Here is a 25781-nt window from a genome sequence, read left to right as displayed (position 1 = left end):
CAGCAGCCCCCAGAATCAGCTGTTTTTTTCATATATGGGTAAAATCCTGCCCTGGCAACGTGCAAGGCTCCCACTGACTTCGTAATGGGAAATCTATTGCTTATTTAGAGCTGGCTTGGCTTCATTTAGAATGATTTAATATGTCAGTTATTACAAGTTTCATGTTTTAGAGAAGCAATGTCAACAGGTGAAATACAGTCACAGTGCTCTTTGACCCTGTTTGCTCTTTCTGATGAGTTTCTGCTCAGCATGCAAAATTAGTGCGGTTGTTTCAGGATCCAGTGCTGGGCCTGGAACACAGTGGGAATACCTGGGAGATGCAGGAGGTGTTGAGCTGCCTTTATCTGGTTGATGCTGGCACAGAGCTGTTTGGCACTCTTAGAGTGTGTCTGAACAGCCATCTTGGCTTGGAGTACAAACCGACACTCGGCTTCATCCCCTGAATGTCCCCCATTGCTTATATGTTTGCTCACTCAGACCTCAAACTACTTTGGTCTAAGTCTGGACTGAACAATCAGGCTCTCTTACTAGGAAACCTCAAGCTCAGAAGAGGCTGACTCTTACTCAGACTCGCTCCAGGAGGGCTGGATGATCTCTTGACTGTATGAACTCAATCTTCAGTCTGAGGTGTTCTACCAAAGGCCGTGGTTCCTGTAGCCAGAGTTGTGATCCCAGGAGCTGCCTCGCCACAGGGTCCTGCCTCCTCCAGCAGCCCTCAGATCCCTTCTGGAAAGACACTCTTTGCCGACAACAGTTTTTCAGACAACAAGCACCAAGAGCTCTCTGTCTTCCTCAGATCTATTGCCTTCCTCCTGTATGGCCTCATACGACACATGGACACTTAATGTGTTCTTTGGGCACAAGGAGGAGCTGCCCTCAGTGCAGGAAGCATTGTGTAAGGCAACACCACTGGTGTGCTTCCAGCCGAGCAGCACAAGAGCCCCAGTACCGGCGCTGTCTGAACACAGAACAAGATAGTCCTGTAGCAGGTCTAGAAAGGAGATGATAGAAGCAATTGCTACTCAACTGGTAGCACTACATGTCGAAATTAAGTAGGCATAAGAAAAATACATGAAAAATATATATTTAGCTGTAGTTTAAAGTGAAACTTAATACCCTATGTTAGTGTATAGCACTCTCTTACCAAGAAAACTAATTTATAGGCAAAGAAACAGAGCTTAAAACTAAGAGACTGTGTTTTTAAATAACCTAAGTAAAATGCATACTTAGCTACCTTTTATTCTCCTGCTGTGTGTGCCCTGAGCTGGCCCGGGGAGTTCTATGAGGTAAGAAATTCCTGCTCAACAAAAGTTCCTTTTCTAAAAAAAGTGAACATAATGGAAACGGGGAACCACTTACCAGGCAGCTGAAAAAGGAGCTGACTGTGCAGAGAATTTCACACCTTACGGCTTTTGGTCAGTAAAGTACATAAACAAAATGTAATTTTCTATGCAATTACAGAGGGTCACACAAGAATATTATGTTTTAGAAACCCACTCAAAAGCATATTACTTGCTAAGAGCCCAGTCCGGAAAATGGTTACTCACTTTAGTAAAGTTGCTTGTAAGCATTTCTGGGAGCAGGGCCTAGGAGACATTTTCCTTGTTATGCTTTCTTAAACAGTTTATGTGATAGTAACAACAGGAAGATAAATTACTTTGAATGGTAGCAATTAGAGAAATAAGGAGTGTGATAGATTTACCATGTGGAAAACATCTCTCACACATTTTCGTACAGTCATTAAATGTAGTTTTAATGACACAACACTGATTTCAGAAAGAAACAAAGTTTATTTGATGAATATAAACAAGATGATCAACACTAAGTACTTCCCATACACATGATAACAACGTTATGGACTCTAAATACCTTGGTACTTTACACTTCTACTAGACATTAAATTACAATGACTGTCTAATACATGCCCACTGTTAATTTCTAGGAATTCCTTAGTTTCATATCGATATCCTTAACCACATATCAATATCACAATCCAGAACATGCCACTCACTTGAAAAAAGTATTACAAGAAGCACTATCAAATGAGGATCTAAGGTTATTAGAGAATACTGACCCATTGCTGCAGAACATCACATTCAAACATCACCCTACACACACACACAAAAAAAACCCCAAACATTGCAGATATAGTTTGTGTCAACACATCTGAGGTCTTTTCATAAACACTGCTTTAAAAAGTAAATTGAAACTCACTTTCAAATGAAAGTCAATGTGCAGGTACGTGCATACTGGATACACAAAATTCATTAAATACAAAATTCATACTGTACATTTAAATGAAAGAAAGAATGCGCAGTACAAGACTGATCTCACATTAAAATAATAATAATTATCTTAAGTGTTAACCAAAAGTTGGTTTGCTTCTTTACACTTCGAGGGGGAAAAAAAACCTACCAAACATTGCTCAAATAAAATATTTTCCCAACATCACAGTGTTTATTGTAAACCCCGAGATTCTATTTTAGAATATGAAAAGATTATCTGCAAACATTGAAGAGTATCACATGAAATGGAAAAAAAAAAAAAAAAGAAAGAAAAATAAAGATAAAGAAAGAAAGAAGCAATGTTAGACAGAGTTTTCTTCCTTAGGGCTAACTGTAGGCCCTGATAAAAGTTTAGATCAATACTCTTACCAACATGAAAGGAGCAAAAATGCCCCTAAAATAATACCTGTGACAAAATTGGCACATACATATAAATATCTAACTATACAGCTTTGCATCTGACCCTATTTCCCCCTAGTTTATTTCCTACTTCAAGTATTCAGTTGCAGAGTTAAGGTTAAGACCTGATTGTAAGAGACACAGACGATTGTCCCCTACTGTGACAACAAATTTGTCACAAGAAACTAAGCTTTGTTGTCTGAGTTTCCAAGTGCAACATTTGTCATATGTGCTAAATATACTCCCAAAAGCTTTGCTGTTTCAAAACAAAGATCTAAAATGCCATTGATAGTTAAAGGACAAACTTTTTAAACATGAATGAAATTTGGACTATCTATGCTATACTAATTCTATACATTTTCTACCTATGGAAAACAGTAGCATCCAGCAGGACTCCTGCTCAAATAAATTGATCTTTGATTGTACCAAGAATTATGGTACAAAGAAATAAAATATTATCTCTAGACAATCACTTTAAAGGGCTGTATGTATGGCTCATGTAGGATGCTTAGGGTTAATTGCACCACAGGTTCAAAAAATATTTTTTTTCTAAATTCAGTGCAAGACTTTAGGAGTATCCACTTAGATTTTTCTTTTTTACAGCAGCAAAGAAAAACTACTAAGGATTAAGGCCACCCATGCTTAAATTTATTGTTTGTCCTTTAAAAATGTAGATATTCTATTCCCACTCCCATCGCCATGGAATTATTTCTCCCATGGACGAAAAGATGCCCCAGTAAAACAGCCAAACGTTTGCAATTTGCCAGACTGACCACAAATGTTCATGGAGTCACAAGGGTCCTGTCCTTGGGAAGTGGTAGATATTTATCTATCAGTTAATATTCTCTCACTGAATGTAATGACTTCACATTTTTATTTTTCCTTGCATGTGCTTTAAATCTGTTTTACTAGACGTATTTTGGTTTGATTCAGACAGCCTCTATGGGCTGTTTGTTCATTGCTATTTTCTTCTTTAACATCTAAAAGTCATTGGGATCCATGTTGGAGACTGTTTTTCAACTCAGAAAATGATAACAAACAGTTCCTCATTTACAGGAGACCTAGTGCATATACTGTATTCACAGCAATCTTACTTTATTTTTATGTTTTTAAAGAGTCCCAGCTTTCATTGTTGAAGATCTGTATGCATTTGGATGGTAAAAGGTTGATACATCCTTGTGTATATGTCCATATAGTCCATATATATACAAACATATGTATTTATATACGCCTCAAGCTTTTACCATCCAGGAATAGATGCATCTTGTTTATAATTGTATATTTATGATCAAATTAGATGTCCTATGCATTGTCAGAGACACACACCATATTTTCATAGAGTTAATCTTTGCCATCAGTTATAAGTACCAAAAATTGATTTCATTTCCAACCTGGCCCAGAGCTTAATACCGGTTATACTATCAAGGTGTTGGTTTTTTGTTTTTTAATTCTTATTTTGTTGCTGTTTATTTTGTTTGTTTGTTTGTCTTCATTTTGGTTTGTGTTGTTTTGTGGCATTGTTTTTTCTTTTAATTATAATTATCAGTAGATATAAGAAAACAGAGGAGGGTAAAGGCTCGTTTTTGTGTCTGTTTTTTTAAAGCCCACATCTAATTGGGGTTAAGATGAACGCCAACACCCTTTATATAACATTTTACTAATACCTCTTTGATAATCTAGTGCAATAGAAGATTTAGAATAGACTAGGTAAAAATCAGCAAATGCAGATACCATACCTAAATTACCTACATCTGAATTACTTATTAAAATCAATATTAATTTACCAAAAAAGAGTTACAGAACTTGATTAACTTAAGTTCAGTAAACAATAATATTCTGAACGCTTGGTTTGTTTGTGAAAACAATAACTTGCAAGACCCATTGAAGATAGAAATAAAGCTCTTGTAATTTCTGCTTGAATCTCCTTCATTGTTTTCTGAAGTTTCTAATTTCACAGCAGACTACAAGAAATAATGGAGAAGACGCCAATTAATGCAGCATTTCATTAGGTATCAACCTTAGCATTCATTTTCTGCATCTGTGATCTTCTCCAGGGTATCATGGTCATGTTTGGAGATCCAATGCAATAGATTATCATCGTAACTTTCCAGTGCTACATCTTTTCTTCCTTTTTCACTAGTTCCTCTGACAACTGTAACAAGGGAACAAAACACTCTAATTAATAAAAACGTTTCAAGTAACAACATCCTAGTTTTTCATCAACATCAATAGATATATTGCTTTTCTAGGGACTAAGTATTAAGTGAGGATTTAATTTGATTTGAACCCACTTGATACACTTCAAGGGTGGCAATCTTTTCCACAGATGTTTTTACATGACAAGATTTCCCCTAAATGGGAAAGATTTTAATTTCCAAATATATGAAATTCTGTTGTGTTTGTGATTCTGCAAATGAGGAGACTTCTGGTCTTCTATATGGGTGTAGTGGCTTTGAAGTGGAACTGTTATTAGAAAACCTAAATGTTTCATTTGGAAACCAAGGGAATTGTCCATTTACTTCTGCCATGCAGTCAGTGTTGGTTGTTCTCCATGGCTGGCACTACTGAAATTCTAGGGGACTGCTAAAGGGAATGGTGCAAGCCTGAGTCAGCCAGTGGAAAGTGTCTTCTGCCACTCATGGGTTTAGAAAAGGCTCTGTTTGATTGCAAAATACTGTGGCATGATGCCTGAATGATTTGTATTGTTACACCAGCTCGGCTGCAAGCAAACGGCACAGTTTTCCTTAACAAGGACAGTGAATTAGTCTTATTCACAGTATCTGTATCTCAGATGAGTGGGAGGATTTAAATGATTCCACTGCAGGGCAGTTGTTCATTTATCCACTGACCTTGTTCCTAGAGAAGTGAAAATGCATTATGTATGGGACTTTCTGCTGCTAAGCTTGCATTTATGTAAGCAAAGAGTTTCCAAAACATCCGTTTTTATAAAAAAGAAACAGCTGCTGAATTCTAACACTTTTGCACACAGCAGGAAAAAGTGTTATGTTTTCTAATAGAACTTTTTTTACTAAAATGCCTCTTTAAATTCTAGATGCTAATATTTAGCACACTATTTATAAGTAAAGTGCAACACTTAGTATAGAATGCAGACAAATAAACTTGCAAATCACTTTCAATCCCTGTTTTTAAGTTCTTCCCTCTGTGGCAATCACAAGTAATGGTTCATCTAACACAAACTTAGATGAATAGTTTTACTTCTCCAGTGGGAAGCTGGTACAATTCTTCTGGTTAAAACACTTCGGGACTAATTCAAAGCCCACTGAAATGTGGAAAGATTCTCATTGACTTTAACAGACTTTGGGTCTGGCCTGTGAATGAAGAAAAAATGACTTCTGCAGAGCTGGAAAGCCAGGGAGTTCCTAAAGTAGATCATGTTACTAGTTCTGGCACATAAAATCTTTGTGAACTTTTTATGAAAACTGTAAGTCAGAGCATGCGTGACGTTTCATGAACTGTGCATAGCTCCCATTCTTTTGTGTGCTGAGTATATCTTAATCATTCAAAGAGATATATAGGCATAGGAAGCACCCGTATAAATTAACAAAGAGAGTACATTCCAGAAACCTTAGCATGAAAATGTCTATTTTTAACAGGTTCTCTACAATATAATCACAGCAAATTTTCAATACACCTGATGTTTTACAAGCTTCATTTCCCTTGCAATTAACACTCATTCACATGCTCAAAAATAAGTCAGAATAAAGAGTCCAAATTGAGGACCAGCAGCCAATCACAAAACACAGTCACTCTTCAGCTTGCTCCCCAAATTTTCATAGTGGTTTTAGTACAGAATGAAACTCCCAAATAAACCCCACCCACTCAATCAACCCACCCATTCATCAGGAAACCATGCACATACTGGGAGTGTAACAAAAACTAGCTCACCACAGGTAGGAAATGCAAAGTATTTCTCAAGTAAGTCAAATAAATATATAAAAGGATATTGCTGTCAAATACCAACTGAGGTTGAGTAAATTAAATTTATATTTGTTTCCTCAATGCTGTTCTTGGGATAGGTCACTGAACCTCTAAAATGGAAACAAAATTTGGTATTGTATATTAGGCCTGAGATTCAGGAGTGCTGCAGCTGAAATCAATGTCTTATGAGTTTGGCACCTCTGATGGTCCATTAGATACCAGTCAATGAAAACAGCAGAAGGATGTGAAGATATAAAAGTGTAGTAGCTCACAAATACTTGTTCAGATTGTTTTTCCTTTGGATAAAGACACCTGCCTGATTACTACTTTTTACCTCCAATCCTTTCCTCTCAGCAGTGATTTGCAGAAACAAGCTGGGAGAGGGTGGGTAAACACAAAGGGGTTAAAGGGGAAACTGTTTAATAACAGTAGTAAAATGCAGGCTATTTTTGACATCTGGGTTAATGTCCATTATGCTCCATATGCTTTCCAAATGTTTGCAACAAGCACCCAGATACAAAAACAGATACCCATTCACATAGGCTTAAATTGCCCTCTCCTAACCTGTTACACATGGTACCTACATAAAAGGCTAACAACTGATATGGTAATTAGTGAGTCAGAAAGAGAGGGAATAGCCAGTTTATTGTAGGGAATTGGTATCTGACTAAATGTTAGCAGAGAAGGATATCATTAATGAAAACCTGTTAGGGCTATTTCTGCTCCCTAAGTTATAACAAGACATCTGCATTATAATGTGACATCTTTTAAAAAGCTGTCAGGATGAATTCCTCTGTTTCCGTCTCTGGGGTGATTTATCATTACTACAATCAGAGTACTAACAAATGATGTGAAATTATTTCATTTTCTGGAAACAAGTAACTAGACTAAAAAGTAGTAATGCACAAACAAGTCTATAAATTATGAAGTCTTTTTCAAGTGACCCCTGGAACTTGGCTGTGCCTCTTGCAACAACAAAATCAAAATGACATTAATTAAAAAAAAATGCATTCTCAATTTTTCCAAACCCATCAAAAGAATGACACGATTAACCAAGACAAACCCCTGGCAGGGCACTAAGCTGAATTCAGTCCCTTGCCATTAGCTTGTTGTGTGACTAAGGAAAAAGCCACATCATTCTTCTGTGCTTAACTTGCTCTTTGCTATAGCAGGGATAACATCAGGCTCCTCAGGAATTTGCAAGGCTTTATGTTTTTAATGTGCCTTAACTGACTTGGAAGAGTGCTAAGTATTATTATTTTTCAGTTCCCACATATGATTAAGAATGAAATACCATAGTAAAAATTAAATTAATATATTAAGTTACAAGTAAAGAGCAAGAATACAGCTTGTGCAGCTACCTGTAGGATTTTTAATACCAACATGCATTACAGACTAGGTGATTCCCAAGGTATGCAATGACATGCACCGTGTGGGCATAACTTAACAACTGCAACCCCCCCCCAGTTGTTTGATTTAGCCAAAACAAATCTGCCCATGGCTTCTGTGCAAGCCCAGAGCTCAGGCCAATGGGAACAGCGCTGTGGGCTGTTTTCCCCCCTCTCTGAAGTGCAGTTGCTAACATGATCACAGTCCAGCTATTTGCAACTCAGCACAAGAAACAATATTGAGTAGCACAGATCTGCTGGAGTGATTTCTTCTACATAGTTTTCTTAATGTAAGATATGAAACAGTATGATATGAACAACTCCATCACTACAGCTCTCCAAATAAGTATGTTTTTTGCTACTTCCACCTGGCCTAATAGTCATGGAAAGAATGAACACCCACCCCTCACTTTCTAAAGAACACAGAATCCTGCTGAAGTCTGTCGTACCGACCTGAAAATCTTCCACTGGGAGAGCTGTTAAGAGGAATAATTAAGATGTAAAGTTGCAGCCAGCCTATGCAGAAAAGTTCCGATGCCAAGATACCAAAGACACCTAAGACACTTGTTGAGTTGAGTGAAAAGGTAAAATCTAGTTTAAATTTATAGCATTCCTTCAGTGTCCCTCTAGGAGTTTGGCTTTTTGCCAGTGTTCCTTGTTAAAAATTTGTTAAACGTGTTTGGCATTAATGCAAACACAAAGTGCTCATTTGTTACAAATTCTATTGGAATGCATTCATTTAAGGCAATGAAGTAGTTACCAGAAAAGAAAAAATGTTCATTAAGTACATTTTAAAAATACAATGATGTATGCGGTGCATAACTATGGCGCCCCAGTGGCTATATAAATATCTGACAGAATAACCACAAGTTGTGTTTGGTTTGAAATTGGAATCTTTTAAACATAACTGATAGAACAAAAACTGGTTTTGTTTGTTGTCAAAACTGATGTTAGTCCTTCTTGTTTAGAACTAGTTACAATAACCAAAGTTTTGGTGTACGATTTCTTACGTCTCAAATCAATAAAGCACACAGGTTAAAGTAATGCGAGAGGAAGTTTCCTCATTCAAATGGTAAGTGCAGCCCTGCACATTATCTGGAGAACACTGAACACAAAAAGTAAACACCCCACTCAGAGGAGAACAAATTTTAGTCATTCTTAAAAACTCCACTTAAGGAAATGTTACCTGGGAGATCTGCCACTGCCTGGCCACATGGAGCTGCACCTGGGCTAAAGGTGTCTCAAAACCCACCAAGCACGTACCTAAAAAAATAGCTCAAACCCAGTTTACAAACTTCTAATACAAAGTCTGTCTTTTGTAATAACATGAAATATTACCGGTAATGACAATTTTGAGTCAACAGTCCTTGAGGTGTATTTCTTAGACTAGAAAATATCTTCTGAGCTACGTTACAAAAGTAGAACCATTTTTCCATTCACTTCTATCCACTTCATATTCATTTACAACAATGATAAACATGAATGTAAAATATATTTCAAAAAAAAGATCTGTCAGCCATGTGACTTAACAAATTATTGTATTATTCACAAGAACCATCAGTATAAAAAGTCATTTATAAAGACAAAATGAACTTTGTTCCAATTCTGGCAAAGATATTATTTATCTCATTTGTTGCTATTTATGTTTTAAATTCATTATACAGTAAACTTAAGAAGGATCTGCAGCTGGTGGTAGAATCACTGCGTGAACGTGATGAACTTTCCATATTGTTAATCTGAGTTAGGGATAAAAGCAGATACCATTGGGATGAATAAAATCCAATGGATCCAAGTCCTCTAGAGACTGAGAGTCCTTGAAAACTACCGTACGTTTATAAAGTAAAATTAGATGAAGTTTGTGAACCTTGAGACTATTTGGACAAGGATGCTATCTCTACTGGGAATGTTTATAAATCAAAATTAGACAAGTAGTATATGAGTTGAAAGACAGATTTTTCTTTTTAATAAACTTTTCCTTTTCATAAAACAAGTCCAGTCCAAATCAAAGCTCTTCAGAAATATGAGAAAACTTAGTACACATTCTTCAATCTGTCATTTCCATGCAGAATTGAAAAGAGGGTTATGGGAAATGTGACGGATGGCTTCTCCTCTTAGAGGTCTGAGCTGGAGTGTATTGAAGATGATCAAAAAATTTCCACTGACTCCAGCAGACCCCAAGAGTCACTCACAGAGGCAGCAGTGTAGGGCAAGGGGCTCTCTGTCATGACATTTATGACTTCCTTAGCATGCAGCACATGAGACCATTAAGACTCTCTCTTTTTTTTTTTTTTTCTCCCCAACTCAAACAGAAGTGACAAATAAGGAAGAGTTCATGGGCAAAGTGATTCAAACAACAAGTTCCCAATGTGATCCTAAAAACTGTCAATAGCAGAGATTACTTAATGAAATTTGAAGGAGTCTTTTTCATCCTTGCTGATGTGGAATGCCATTTATTCTTATGCTAGGGACTAATTAGGGGCCTTTTTTGAAGATCAAGGTTTTGCGATCTCTGCTTCTTAATAACATGGTTTGCCTGTCTGCCACCTGGGACAAGGCAAGGCACTCTCTCTAACTCCCAAACAGCAGGCACTGCCTTAGGCCATTGCAAGTGCAGGCAGGAAACTGATCCTGAGTTCAGCCATGTAACCCCTTCACTGCCAGCCCTCCTTAAGCCCACGTGAAACCCAGAACTGGCAGTGACCAATGCACTGGGAAAACCAGAGCTTAATAAAATAATACAAATCACACAGTTGGAAATCTAACATTAACAACAAAATTAATGTTTTGATACACTGGTAAAGATGGCATTAAAAATTATCCTTTACTTATAGACTGGATTGAATGCCTGTGGCAGTGCTTGCTGCAAACCCACATACCACTTGCTGTGCTCCAAGAAAAGAGACAGTTCGTGTTCCTGGTGGCTGGGAAAATAAGTGGTTAAATAAAAGCTGTGTCAAGCCCCCAATCTAATAAGTCATCTTATTAGGAAGTTGTGATGCCCTGTTTGCCCTAGCCTGTGGCTTGTCTGCTCCACTGAAAGGTCTCCTGCTGGGACCTTTGTGGCATTATATGAGGTAGAGAAGGCTGCTGCAATATATGAGCCTTGGTTTTGAGCAGCCAAAACAGCAGGAGAACTAAGCTGCAAAGAATTAAACATGTAACAACTCTGTAAAAGCACAGACAGTGATTGAGGTTGGCCCTTTTGCTGTTGACACATTCTGGCCCCTGTAGGTTGTGGTCACTAAGCCCATTAGAGTTGCAGTGTGGCAACATCTAATTCAGCAAGTTCAATGTGTTTCTGTTTTATTTCTAAATACTGGGCGCAAGCTGGCAGTGATAGCAGAGCGGGAATATGGCACCAGAAATATGTCATAAACACAGTCGTCATTGTCAGGGATGTGAAACTACTTTTCAAACTATTTATTTTTTGGCAGATGGAGGTTGGACGTATTTTTGCATTTTGTTAACCGAAATTTAATTGCAGCTTGCTGCATGTTTTGTTTAGTATGAAAAAGGAAACTTTGAGATGCCATTTTTTTCTTAAAAGGGAAACTTTTTCACTAGATAGAGAAATCTTTGTTGCTAGAAATTCATTGCAAAATGAAAACAAACAAACAAAAAGAAAATAAGAAGCCACAAAGATCTCAGCTGGGATAAGTCTCACTTATGAGCATCTGCTTAATTAAATAATTGCTCCCCGCTTCTGTTTTCTTTCATTTCTTTAAGATAAAATATATGTTTAACCCAGAGTCAAAAAAGAAAATCAGATTCTGATGTGGATGCTAGAGAGGCATAAAATTAATGTAAGGAGATATTAAAGATTTTACTGAGGTGTAGATTTAAGATAGAGACCTTAATATGAGTCACATATGAGAATGCCCCTGCCTACCCATCTAAGGATTACATTTTTTCAGGAACTGATGTAAGGTTTCTATCATGCTTTAACTGGGACGCTGGCGGTCCCCTCCATCTGCAGTTCTGTTTGCTTTTCAAAGCTGCATCATCCCATCTACATGTTTTCCTGGGGTGGGCTTCCCTGTCTCTTCCTAGGTGAGGTAACAGTATTTTTGCTTGAGTGTGGTCAGCAGTGCTTCCAGCCTGCTGCCCACAAGGGATCCTCAAGGTCAGATGATCATAGAAAGAACTGCTTACTCTTTTAGAGGCACAAGAGCTATGTCAAAGACCAAGTACATTGTCACTTTCTCTTCTCTTTTGTTTGCCTGAGCCAAGCAAGGTCATAGCTGTGACTATTCTCTGGATATGGGGAATTTCTAGAATTTGTGAGACTTAATTTTTCTGTCATCTTTTTAGATTTGCTGATAATTTGGGACTAGAAGGAAATTCTTAAAATTTCACACATATTTGTGAATTATTATTAATATTTGTGGTAGGGGTTAGGATTTGGTTTTCACCTCATGCATCCTAGAGGAGTCAGTCAATTTTTAATAGCTAAAACAAGCTGATTGTAGCCCTCAGATAACCAGTTACCACGGCTGTCACCATGCTCTATTATTAGAAGCATATTGGTTACAAGGTGTTGTTGCACCAGAGTAAACAGTAATAACTTTGGTGGTTGTGGTGAGGAAGTTTAATCCAAAAACATTCCAGCCCACGAGCAGGAGTACAAGGACTGGACTCCTTTCCTGGAGTACCTGAAGGCTGACCAGAGCCAGGAGGAAAAGAGGTAATAAAGGTTGAGCGTAGGTCTGAAGTACTCCATGTGTGGGCTTATTTCTTCCCTTAGGAATAGTCTGGATTCCTGGCTAGAGAGGACAAGTCTTGTTGGAAGCCATGGGCATTGCATGGTGTCCTCAGGGCAAATGACTCCAATAAACTGGCAGAAGTTTGCTTGGGATTATCTTTCTCTTAAGCAAATAATAAGAAAATTAATAAAGATGAATCTAATGGCTTGCGTCTACTTTTCCAATCACATTAGATTGCTTATCTTCTAAAGCTGAGAATAAACTAACAAGATTCAGATTACTGTTGTGTAGATCTGAATATTTATACCAACAGTTATATATCCCTATCCATACTTCATAATCTAGGTAAACCACAAACATGCTGTTTTGTTGGTTTGTTCTGCTAGTTAATAGCTCTGTACTCTTTATCCTATCCATATGCTTAAACAGTAATTGCTCTGTGGAGAACATTGTGAGCTATTCCTACTATCTTACTAATAAAATAAAACAAATGAATATGCCAAAGGATAGCTCTGAATACTGTTATACACCAAAAGCCTGTTTTGCAGTTAATGAGATACACTTCCATGTTTTTCCCCTAATGATCCAAAGAATTTTGTATTTTATATTGTTCATGACATGAACCTTCTTATAAAAATAATATGCAATACCTACGTTGTCATCTTTAATGTCAAGAATAAAGAGATCCAGCTAAAGAGCACGCTAGTAGGTTTGATCTATTTGAAGTAAGACCAATGCTGGATCCACTTAAAACTCCTAGCGCTGCTAGAGCATTACAATGACTGTGTGTGGCAGTGTGAACAGGACCATACATGCTCTACAGCTACTTATTTTTTAAATACCCATCCAGACAGCACACAGCATTTTGAAATCTAGCATGTGTGGTCTAATTATGCAATAATTTTTATACTTTAGGCCCCAATATTATGAGCTTCTCCACAATTATGGGTCTGCCCACGCATTTCTCAGTGCGTGATAGGAAAGACTTAGCGATCAGTTCTACCAGAATATCAACATATGTTTTAATTTTTACTCTAAGAAAGACTTAAATATGCACCTAACATTAAGACCATGCGTAAATGTCTATCCTGAATGGGACCTTTCAGGCTACTCTTTTGCTAATGACATGCATATAATATGCCCTGCAGACTGAAGACCACAGTCATCATCATACCAATAACAAACACTATTGAAAAAAGGGAAATAATAAAAGATCAATAAGCAAAATCTTGCTCCCCTCAAACCTTCAAATACCACCTTTTTGTCCACTTGTAAACTTAACAGCAACCATGTAGAAGTTAGCAGGATCAGCAGCTTAGATAATGAGATTTCCAAAGGAGATACCAAAACCTTCCATGTAAGTGTTATGAAGAAGTAAATATACACAATATATTAACACAAATAAAAATATGAACTTCATTACTAAATCATTAAAAATTGTCAAGGGCAACACTTTTTACTTGATATGTTTATGAAAATTTGATGCAATGCAATTAAACTAACAATTACATTTAGCAGAATAAGACTGGTGAATTTATGAGCACAAATAATCACTACAATCAATCATTAATCACAACTTAAACCTATTTGTATTTTCTTTCTGGAAAACACCATTTTCCTCATGTCCATTTTCTTTTCCCTCTCAGTCTCTTCTTCATGTACAACTGTAGGCAGAGTTTCCTATTTTTCTTTGATCTCCAGCTCTGTATTTGCTTAAGCTTTATGTCTCCCTACACTTTTTCATTCTCTCTGTAGTCTCTGTTGTCAATCTAACCTACTCATTGCTGAGTGGTGGTATTGGGCTTTAGGTAGTAATTGTGTGTTATCATCTCCATCTACTTTACCTGCATATTGCAGTTCTGTTGGTTGGAACAAGATAAGACAGAGGAATAATTCACAAAGGCATTTCTGAGGTCAACATGTTGCTAATTAGAAACACAAAAACATAACCAAAGATACTCTTGTTGTGCACGCACAAGTGCGTCAAAACCACTAAGGAAAAAGGAAAGACCAGAATGGAACTTAGCTCATATAAAAAGCTTGGAAAATAAGAACAATTATGACTGTCTATACTTGGTTCATCACATCATTAATTTTAGAGGGAGTGGAAACAAACCTAGCACTAAAATTCTGTTCGTTTGTTTGTCTGTGTTTTGTGTTTTGTTTTTTTTTTTTTCTATTGAAATAAATACATTACAAGAAAGTCAAATATTTCCAGGATTACTTTCAAGAAATTTTGTACTTACTTGATGCTCAAAATAAATAAAGAAAAACCAATATCTTAATTTCTCATTAAGCAATCAAAACACAAATAAAATTATTGAGCTCATTTCATTCTAATGCAGATTATTTTTTTCACTCTTGCATGTCTTTCCTCACTTGCTACCTGAATTTAAAGATAATAACACAGATTGCCACTGCTATGGACACTGGTTGGGTCTGCCAAGTTCATATTCATATTTGTACACTTTGGAAATGAGGAACAGGCGAACACAAAACAGTTCAGGAAAACAGCATGGCTGGACTATGATTTCATATTCAAATGAAGTCAGATATTGTGACTACTGAATGTGAAATGTGAGGGTTAAGTCAAATAAAGTGGTTTCCATGCATTTTATTTTTAATGTGAAAATCTTGTTGCAAACAATTGAGCCAATTCTTGTAGCGTATACCCCAACTATAGTTTATCAAACGCTTGTTGAGAAAAAGCTATTCATTGAGCCAGGAACAGCTTTTGCTACAAAGCTCAACAATTAGTAGTCATGTAAAAACAACGACATACACAAAAACAAACAAAATTTAAAAAGACCCTCAGTAATTTTCTCACAGCAGACACTGAATCACAGACACAGGATTTTAGAAAGGGAAAGAGAGAAAGGAGGAAGAAGACCTTTGCAGGATCTTATGCTGATGATGTTTTGGGATCTTCCATTTCAATAAAGGAAAGTTAATTTTAATTCCCTTATCTTCCAGGATTAGGCATTGACAAGATAACGGGCACAAATTGTTTTGTAGGCTCACAGAAAACATACCTTGCCCCAGCAGCCATTTCTAATTCACATCTCTTCTGAAGTTCAAAGTGTGGAACAGGAGCAACTCACACCTGCCACATCCATATGCAGGACGTGGGAAAATCACCAATCATTTCACATTCACACCTACCAGACCATTCAAGATTTTAGAGACTTCTCATATATATATATATATATATATTTCCAAGATGAAGAATTATATTGGAATAGTCTCTGATCATGTAGAAATAATTTTAAATCTCTATCATCCTCATCACCCTCTTTATTTCCCTTTCCTCTGCTTTTTGTTAATGGCTTACCAGAATGCATAGAATAGCAGAGATATGGGCAAACCTTGAACTGGTACAGGGCTTACAATGGCTTTGTGTTTAGATACCTGTTTCTTTCCTACATAATTAAAATATTGTTTGATTTTTTTTTTAGTTCTTCTGCTGCAAATAAAGCAAAATTTTGGAGAACCATGCATAGCAATTTCAACATCTCTTTCCTGAAGAACATCTGCTCATTTACATCCTGGCATTAGCTATAAAGTTAGTGTTGCTAGTGTCCCATATGCTTCATTTTACGTTTATCTAAAGGAAATTTTATCTGCCGTTTTACTGCCTAGTCCCTCACTACTGTCACTATGACTCTGCAATCTAGATTTTGAATTTTCAGAATTCCTTCACTCCTGCAGAGGAAATAAATAAATAAATAAAATTAAAAAAAAAAATTCAAAACCATTTCATGGGAAATTCCCATGAAAAATATCTGGTTTCTCAAAAGAATGAGCTGAAACCTGTAGGACAGCTGGGTCTGAGGGAAGGCAACGTATTTCCATCCTGTGCATAATTCAACAAATGTCAATGCATGCTTCTGGAATCCTTTTTCTGTGCTGCTGTTACAAGCTGACACAATGTCAGCATTTTCAGTATATGCCATTATCAGCCTGTATAGAATCCTTTAAAACTGCTTGGGCTGGGAGGGGGATGGGGGTAGTGGGGGGTGGGGAAGGTCTCTTTTTGCATATTTATGCCATCCTGCTCTAAGCACTTCCGTTGGCCCCAGTAAATCTCTTTGCCAAATTTCAATCGACTCTTGCGGTGTTCCAGCTGTTAGATAAACTTCCAAGGATATTTTTATGACAGGTACAAACCTAGACAGGAAATCTCAAGAAGAAATCCTAAATTAATTATATGTCAACATTCAAGCCACAAGAAGGAGCAATTGTCATAAATTTTTGAAAGTTAGAATCCAATTTTAGTGGGAAGTGCAAAGAAGTTCACTGACTCAGCTGTGAGTCAATGCCAATAAAATAATATATGTCACATTCTTTAACAGTTCACTTTGGCTAAACATAGAAGGGAAGAAGCTAAGATTAGTAAACTGCGTATTTAAATCACATGAAAAGACAGAGACAAAGCAATAACTCACTGTGGATTCACAAATTAAAATTAAATGTTGCCTAATTTTAGCTCACATTTTTGAAAACACATACAAACTATGAGATAATCATATGCTAAAAGAAAGCCTCTCCACTACCTGAAAAATTCAGCATGATGCCAACACAATGATTATACAGAGCCACAAACGTGTGTCTCAGCTCTCTTCTTCTATACACATACAACATGCATTTGGGCTGCTTTACAAACACTATTCATGTTGAATAAGGGAGGGAGTGAGAGTACAAAGTGAGAGACTCTTGAAACAGTCCTGGCCATGAGAGTTGCCCATGTTTCTTTAGTTTTAGCACTGCTGCAAATTTCTTGACAGCCCTTCTGGTTCCTCTATGATACATCCTTACAAAACCCAAGCCCCACACAGGTAGACATGAGTGCTCTGGGGCTCCACAGGCATTGCAGGTGGCAGCCCCCCATCCCAGCCCCCCACATCCCAGGCGTATTTCTGCGGTGAGCCTGACTGTGCTCCTGCCCTAATTGTCCTTCCAGGCCATCAGCTGCACTCAGCTGGTAGCACGGCTCTGCCCTGCTCCCATCTAAGCACAGCTGAAAAAGCGATCCCCCTTGTCACGCCAGGCACCCTGCAGAAGCCCATGCATGGGCCTGGCGGGGGGCTCTTTCCAAACCCGCCTGCCTAGATACAAAAGGGAGAGTACTGAGATACCCGTCGACTCTGGACAGAGAATAATGAGTCATTGGGATTGGGGGAGAGAGGGAGGGGCAGAAAATACCATAAACTCTGCAAGCTGCATTTCTCAGCGCAGCTTTGCGGCACACGTGCGAGATGCCTGCGGTCCTCGCTCTGGCACTGAGCCTGTGACAAGGCCTGGCAGGCTGCAAAGCACTTCTGCTGCAGCATGGACACAGGGCTCAGGCTGCTGCCTGCCAGGTGCAGGGCTGGCAGCGAGGAGCTGCCCTGCCCACAGCCCCCACTTCTGCCCTCGGCAAGGCTCTGCAGGGAGCCCACACAGCCCAGCCACCACCCCATGAGGAGATGCGCAGGCATGGAGATCCCTTCCTGACACACAGCATCTGCTGCACAGCAGGAAGGGTCACAGCTTGCAGGAGGGAACTGCAGCCCAGACTGTCAACAGGATAGGGTAGAAAGCAGTCATCTCATACAATGGGCACGAGTCCATGATGGAGTATTCCCTTTATAAACAGTATCCTTTTATAAAATGCAGGTAACATTCCACTTCCTTTGCTGAGTGCTTTTTCTTTCCAGATTAAAGACACTAAATGGGTCCACCCAAAGCCTGCAGAAGACAGTCTTTCAAATTACTTCAGTGAAGCTGTATCAAAATAGTCGCAGGAAGCAAGTACTCAGAGATGCATCTGTAGGCAAAACTTGGCCCTCAGCAGAAGCATGAGCAGACCAGAAACCCTCCAAGGCACCAGCAGGGACATGCTGCACTTAGCTGACCACCTTGATTCTGTGTCTCTGAAATACTGTGGGTAAATAACTATTTATGTCACGCTGGGAGAACAGGAATGTATGATATGGCTATGTAACCACCTGGACTTTTAATATAAAAAGTGTTTTCACTACTTATGGAAAGCCAGACATGTAAATTACGCTACCTTTAGCAGGAAAAAATACGTGCCAAAGACCATGCCTAGGAGCAGAACTGGGGAAGAATGGGGGTATGGTCATACCCGTTCTGCAGTGTTTTCTTTTACAAGCCTGTTTTACTGTTGAGGCGGGGGAGACCAGTGTTATTGCTTCCTCAGAAAGCCATTCTCACAGGATTTGGCTATTGGTCATGAAAAACTTACAAGGTCAGACAATCCTGCAATATTTTAAGAAATTCAGAGTTTAAACGTGTTCCCAAGATTTTGGTTATTTCTGTTTAGAAGATGGAAAGCAATTCCCATACAAGTGTGTATCATCTGGGAAACAAGAATGAAATAGATGCGAATCTGGAGATCTGAATTTGATTCCCTTGAAAGTTTACATAAATCATCTTTCAAAGGATTTATCTACTTAGTAAAGTAGATAAATCTATACTTATCTACAAGTAAAATGAAGTAAGTTTAGCTTTTTTTCTGGGTGCTGAAGAATTTTCATTTTGCACAAATAAGGAGACACACAGCCACAGCATCCTTCACCATTAGAGGTCCCCTTGAGGCTGATTGTTAGCATTAGAACATTAGCAATCTGTGTATTTATCAAAATGTGGACACTAGAGTGGCTTGAAGTAGTTTCACTTCCTCTTAAATGATAATAAATTGGCAGTGTGAGTGTTGACTGCCTGAAATGCAACTTCATTACTTCAGAGGTTAATGGAGCAACCTCTCTCTGTTGATCTTCCTGTCACCATTGGCTACAAAAGACTCTCTGACACAGTGCAGTTTTCAGGGGAGACACAAGTATAACAGAGATTAACCACATCAAAAAGAATACTGTCCCACTCCATTATATTCTGGAAAGCTGGTGTGCAGCAAATTACAAGGTCCAGCAGTGTGATTTGGCTTGTCTGAAAATCAAATTAGCATAAAAAGAGGTGATGATGTTATATTACCGAGACAAATACTTTTTCATCTTAAAAGGGAAATAAGCAAAAGAGAAACGAGGGGGGGGGGGGGGGGGAAAGGGGAAGAGAGAAAGGATTAATAAAAAAAGATTTGAATTAGTAGAGACCAAACTAAATGTGAATACTTTATGTTTAAGGAGCAACTGACCCTGAGCTATTTTGTGCTAGTTCTATTGAACCTCGCTTGTATTTCTTAAAGAGTACTCCACAGTGATTTAGCTGAACTGCTATTCTTTTGAAGGTTGAATTCACGCCTTTGCAGGAGATGAAGACTGACAGAAAAAGAGTAGGAGGTGGCCACTGAATTTCAAAGAGGATTACATTTAATGCTGTTTAAGTGAATAACCTACTGAATGAAAATGTATTCATTTAGGGAAATGTGCCTCTTCTTGTTCTATGTTACTGCCCTGAAGTGCCTGGAAGATACAATATTTTTCACTAATTCATAACTCCTGTTGATCACAACCAACGTGTGGAATGAGCATATGTCCCTCACAATTCTGAGCAGAAAACACTGTGCAAGGAAGCAGAATGTTCAGCACACCCTATACACAGACAATTGGAAGTCACTTCCAAGAACAGAGATTGCTCATGACCTACAAGCATAAACCATTTTGTCCAGAGCACTAAGAGAATTACTTTTCCTTTTTTGAGTATGTGAATGAAACAAAATTTCTTCACATACATGTTTAGTTTTGTTCAATATTTATATTCTCTCCAGCAGATTAACAGACTAGCAATACATAACTAAAAGTACTTCAGATGTGCAATTATGTGCATGCACATACCAACTAATTACACATGTAGTTGTGCAAACGACTCAGATCCGTTTCAGGTCACTCTTATCCACCCCCCACTTCCTACCTCTGCTAATGTTTGAAATGGTGTTTATTAAGTGTGACAAAGTGTCTACAGCAAATATCAGATTCCCTTGTTGAATTCATATCTTTTGGAAGTTTGAATTATAAACGAATACTTTTGAGCATGAAACATGTAAAGCTGAATAAAACCATTCTCTCCCTACATACAGGAGCAGGTACCTGGGCATATTAGGGGGCAGTTTCTTAAGGCGGAAAAATATTTGCAGTGTTAACTGAATTGAGGCTGATACAGAAACCATGCCTTAATAGTAGTTCTGGGTGAAAAAAAAATAAATAAACCAAAGTAAATTCACTCTAATTTAAGATAAAATAAATGAGGTCCACCAACTTGTCGCTTGCAATAGGTGCTACACAGCCATAGAAAGATTATCTGTTAGGTAATGTAAGAAAAAAGAAAGGAAAAAAAGACTGACTGCTCAATGAGTGTATGACATCATGAATATAGTCATGAGAAAATCAAAACTGCTAATTAAGAGGACAATGCTGCAGATCCTAAAGGTCACCGATTATAATATCTCAAATAGTCATCGTCTCAGTAGAAAGTCTGTGAAAAAAATATAGATTGCATAAAAATATGAAGTGAATATGAAGTGCAAGAGAGCTCTCAAGCTGCACAACTGCATACAAAGAGTATAAGAATGCAACGCTACCTTTTCCAAAGCTAAATGGCTGCAGATAGTAATAAACATATCTCTCTCTGAAGACTCTCATTTGAGAAGGAACTGATTTACAAAGATAATTAAACATAGTTTAGAAACCTGAAATATTTTAATGACAAGCATGGTTTCCAACAAAGTCTATAATACCTAAAATGATGCCAAATATTCTAAGAGCTTCAGTATAAGAAAATACTCTGTATCTTTAAAAGGAGATTCTGAGTTTGTATTCCAAACCTTTTCCATTAAAAAAACCCAACAATTCTTTCTTAATCAGGTTTTTTAACAGCTGAGAGTAGAAATCTTAGAGGGAAACCCACACTGATTCAGACTTTTGAAGAATTCTCTTCATTAAAAAGCAGCACTTTTTGATCTTCATTGACATTTGCATTGGTAGAAGTATTCCAAGAAGTGAAGTATTACTGTCATTAGTAAGTAAAAGAGAAATCATGAATATCATACTCAAAGATTACCCATCAGAAATAAAAGTAAACAGAGATCCTACAAGTAAAATACAGCCTTTTAAATTTTATTTATTTGTTTATTTTTTCTCTTGGCTGAAATCTTTTCTATGGAATATAATGCTGGCAAAACAGAATTTTTCTATTCACCTTTTTCCCTATTGAAAAGTAATGCTCTCTTTAGATAACCTTTTCTAAACCACCATTGAAAATTGTATTTTCTGATTCAAACAAAACGTTGTTTTTCTTTCTTCCTCGTATGGCTAATAATAAAGACTTGAGGTAAATCTCCCTACAGCTGCTTTCAGTTCACTTTAAGTCAATGAAACCAATATAATCCTGTAATACAGTCAACTGTTTCTTTTCTACTAGGCCTGAAGGGCTGCAAGCTTAGAAAGGGAAGAATTACAGTTTTTCTTTTAAGCACCTATTAATATTTTGCCCCTCCAGCAGTTCTTTTTTTCCCCCTTTGAAGCCTTTTTCCCACTAAATTAATGTTTAACAATTAAATCAAGCTGAAGGAGATCTTAAAAGATCTAGACAGTTACTGATTGGGTAGAAGAACAGGCCTTTAATTTAAATGGGAAACATCTCTGAAACGATGGTATGAGACCCCACAACTAATTACATAATTTTCTGCATCTGAGAAAATATAAGCTGAGAGAATGCAAATAGAGCCACACACGTAATATTGGGGAGAAAAGCTGGAACTCGAACATCTACCTATTATCTTTGAAAATAGAGCAACTTGCAGAAAAACAGGCTTTGTGCTACTAGTTGTACAGAGCAAAAATGCATCTTCGCAAAGAGGAAGAAAATCCAAGGGATGGCATCTTTTTTTCAGGCAAATATTATCAATATACTGAGAATGACAATACTCTTTAGGTAAACATTACAAGGAGGCCTAAGAGCCCTTTCAAAATTGTATATTCTTTGTATACATAATACACTTTTGTGTACATATAAGATAGAAGGGTTCTGAGTCTCCTGCTTTCTCCCACAGTAAAGTGTATGTTAACCTAAAAATATACCACAGCTGAATAGTTAAGATCCAGTAATGGAGTTTTTCTATTATGTCTGAATAAACTGAGATTGTCTGGAATGAAAACCCTTAACCTGAACCCCAATGGCTGCCTCCATTGTCACATCTTCTGTCACCTGTTTGGAATACAATACTGCCTGATCCTTGATTCAGACAGTCCTTCAGGAACCCATGCAGCTCCAGAACCTTGTGTGTCTCTCCACATCTCTCAAACATGATTAAGATCCCTCCTAAAATCAGGAGGATTTCATCTATTCCAAGCAGTGTGTCATGGCAAGCCTTGATTCTTAAAATGGATCAGACTGACCTAAGACTGAGAAGATTTGGAGCAAATGCTCATTACCAAGACCTAATTAACAGAGTCCATGGTTTCATCCTACTTCCAGTGTAGGTATAGAAACAGATGAGGACCTGTGCTAGAATATGATGTAAGAGTATGATGGATTGTACTGGCTTAAATCAAACAGACGCCTAGTGTGAATTCTCCAAAGTTGGACCCATGTCTTTTGAGTGTGTCCGTCACACAAGTAATAGGGTCAGACACTCGATCAACTTGACATCTTCTCTCTCAACAAGCCCTGCAAAGTATTTCCAGAGTAACCAAGTAAACCAAGTTCTCACAGATTCCAAACCCATGGCACTTTGTCAGAGAGATACATTATGTTTCTTCCAATTAAAACATATGATAGTTGAAATCTCAGAAAGCTTGAAGGCTGTATTTCTTATTTTGATGGTCACTAAAATGTTGTTTTTCCATAAACATTGCAGGAATTGCACACTGTTCTTCTGTGAAATTTCTGATACTTCCTACTCCAAGACAAGCTTCAGACAAATGAATTAAAAAAAAAAAAATATTGAAAATCCCAACAGATTTTCGCAATTCAAATATCTATATTCTTTAATTCATCAGTTTTACTTATCCCCAGATAGAATCAAAGCATGATCTGAAGGAAAAATGTTATTCAGTTTTATGAGCCACTGAATCATATTGGAACACAGAGCATTTCAGTTCACCATCATCTGTTATACAACAGCAATGCAAAGTAAAAATTAATATGTTTTTGGCTAGAAATATGAATTCCATTTTCGCAAAACAGTTCAGATGACAAACAGACTACTATGATGGACAACATACAGCCAACAAAAACCACCCTAGCACTTCCAGGAACAAAGGCTCTCATTCCTACAACAAAAAACACCACTACCAAAAGTGAGTCATGGTCCTTCTTCCTTTAATATATATACATATATTTAATACAAAAACCTGTAGTATCTTTCTATTAACCATTTAAAAATTTTCATTTCATCAAGCCAATTCCATTAACAGTATATTACCCAATACAGTCTGCAAATGATTCACGATTATCTACATAACTGAGGCATACACAGTAAGAGGCCATTCTCCATCAAGTACCTTCTTTTTGCCCACAGAAAGTCCAAACAGGGAACAGTCATGCATTTATGCAACATGTAAAAATTTTGCACTTGTACCTCATGCAAATCCCCCTGGATGCATTTTTCATTTATGTTCTGGAAATTAATTAAATCCCTAGAGGAAGTGTATAGGCTGAGGACCAAAATAACCATCAACTCCTTGTTGAGAGCTGAGAACATTTTCATTCTACCTCATCCCTTTTGGAGCATGGTCTGTATGTGGGTGGGTGGGACAGGCAACAGCCGCTTTGAGCAACAAAAGGAGGGGCTCCAGTGGAGCTCAAGGGCTCCCACAACAGCCGGCATCAGTCAGCTGCAGTAAGTGCTGGCAGTAGCTCCTAAATGACAAATCTGAGGTGTGGTTCTAAGTGCATGAATGCATGAGAAACCAGAACTTTGGCGCAGACTTACCTGCTGCCACTTTTTTTCTTCTTCTCTGAGTCATCTGGAGCAGCTGTTCCACACAACCAGTGAAAATCTGGAGCTCAGCCCATCCCCAAGACATGCAGCTCCTGTGGAGACACTAGTGGCCCTATGCCTTCAGGAAGTTGCTCCTTGGACTAAGCGCTATGCACCAGGGTGCAGAGCTGGGCTGCAACAGCAGCCGTGGGCAGCTGGGGTCTCAGGACAGGGAACACAGGACAGATGCTGCTTGGAAGGCTGAGAATGCCAGCTGCTGCAGAGCCTGAGGCCCTCCACATCAGCCAGCAGCTCCTTTGCAGTGAGCTACATCCTTGCTCTTTTCCCTCCATTTCACACCCCAAGTAAATGTGATGAGGACACTGTCCTCTGACAGCTTCTGTTTGAGAGAAACTACAGAACAAGCAGAGATGTTGCTAACACTTCAAGAATGTGCTGAGCTGGGCAGTGAGTTTCCCAAGGATCGCCTGAGAAGGGAGAAGCACCCTCCTGGGGCAATGTGAAGGGAGCACAGTATTAAACACTTTTTAAAAGCCATGAAAATAGGGTGAGTCAAGAAGACAGATGAGACAAGAAGTAGGAGAGATGAACAAAGGCTCAGGCTTCAGGCCAAAGAATGAACTTTCCTAACTGTGTAATGGCAAAGGTGGAAGGGAGTGGACTGGCAGCAAGAAATAGGCTGCAAGTTTCTGAAGAAAAGCCCTCTCTGAAGGCTTTGCTGCTAATCCGGAAAAAGATTGGTATGAGAAGGGCATAAGGACATTTTGTTCTATTGGATTCGCTATACATCTTGCAACATCAAAAGTTCAGAGTGAGCATTTCCATCTCAGTCTGAAGAAGTAGAGTGCAATGTATTGGGTATGAGGATTTTCCTAGAGAGCCAGAACAAATACAGAATAAGCGACAGTAAGAAGGTATGAGGAATTAGGAGAGCACATCTTCAGAAAGCATGTGGAAGCAGAGAGCCAAAGGCAGCCTGGTTCTGCTCAAAGTCAGGAAGATTGAGAGCACACAGCCCCAGGGTGGTGAGACCCCAAGCCAGAGCTTGGGGAGCATCCAGCCAGGGGAGCCTGTCCAGAGCTATGACACCTAGTAACAAATAAATAGCAAACAAAGATACACCAGCAGCAACAATCAGTTTCAGAAGTTAACAGGAGAAGCCTGGAAA

The 25781-nt window shown here is 38.2% G+C and overlaps 1 protein-coding gene across 26 annotated transcripts in view; it reads right to left on the bottom strand.

Annotated features, from left to right (window-relative positions):
- Window positions 1-1770: 1770 nt before the first annotated feature.
- ERC2 (ELKS/RAB6-interacting/CAST family member 2) overlaps window positions 1771-25781 on the bottom strand; it is a 360031-nt gene continuing 336020 nt past the window's right edge. For all 26 annotated transcript variants that reach the window (XM_085516429.1, XM_085516432.1, XM_085516423.1 and 23 more), the window contains one exon: window positions 1771-4836. The gene's annotated coding sequence lies outside the window, so the exon portion shown is untranslated. The remainder of the gene's footprint in view (window positions 4837-25781) is intronic.

Source organism: Coturnix japonica, chromosome 15, assembly GCF_054131305.1.
Source record: "Coturnix japonica strain WE chromosome 15, WE-NBRP24, whole genome shotgun sequence".
Lineage (NCBI taxonomy): Eukaryota > Metazoa > Chordata > Aves > Galliformes > Phasianidae > Coturnix > Coturnix japonica.
Note: the sequence above shows the minus strand (reverse complement) of the source record. Positions and strands in the feature narration are given on the sequence as shown.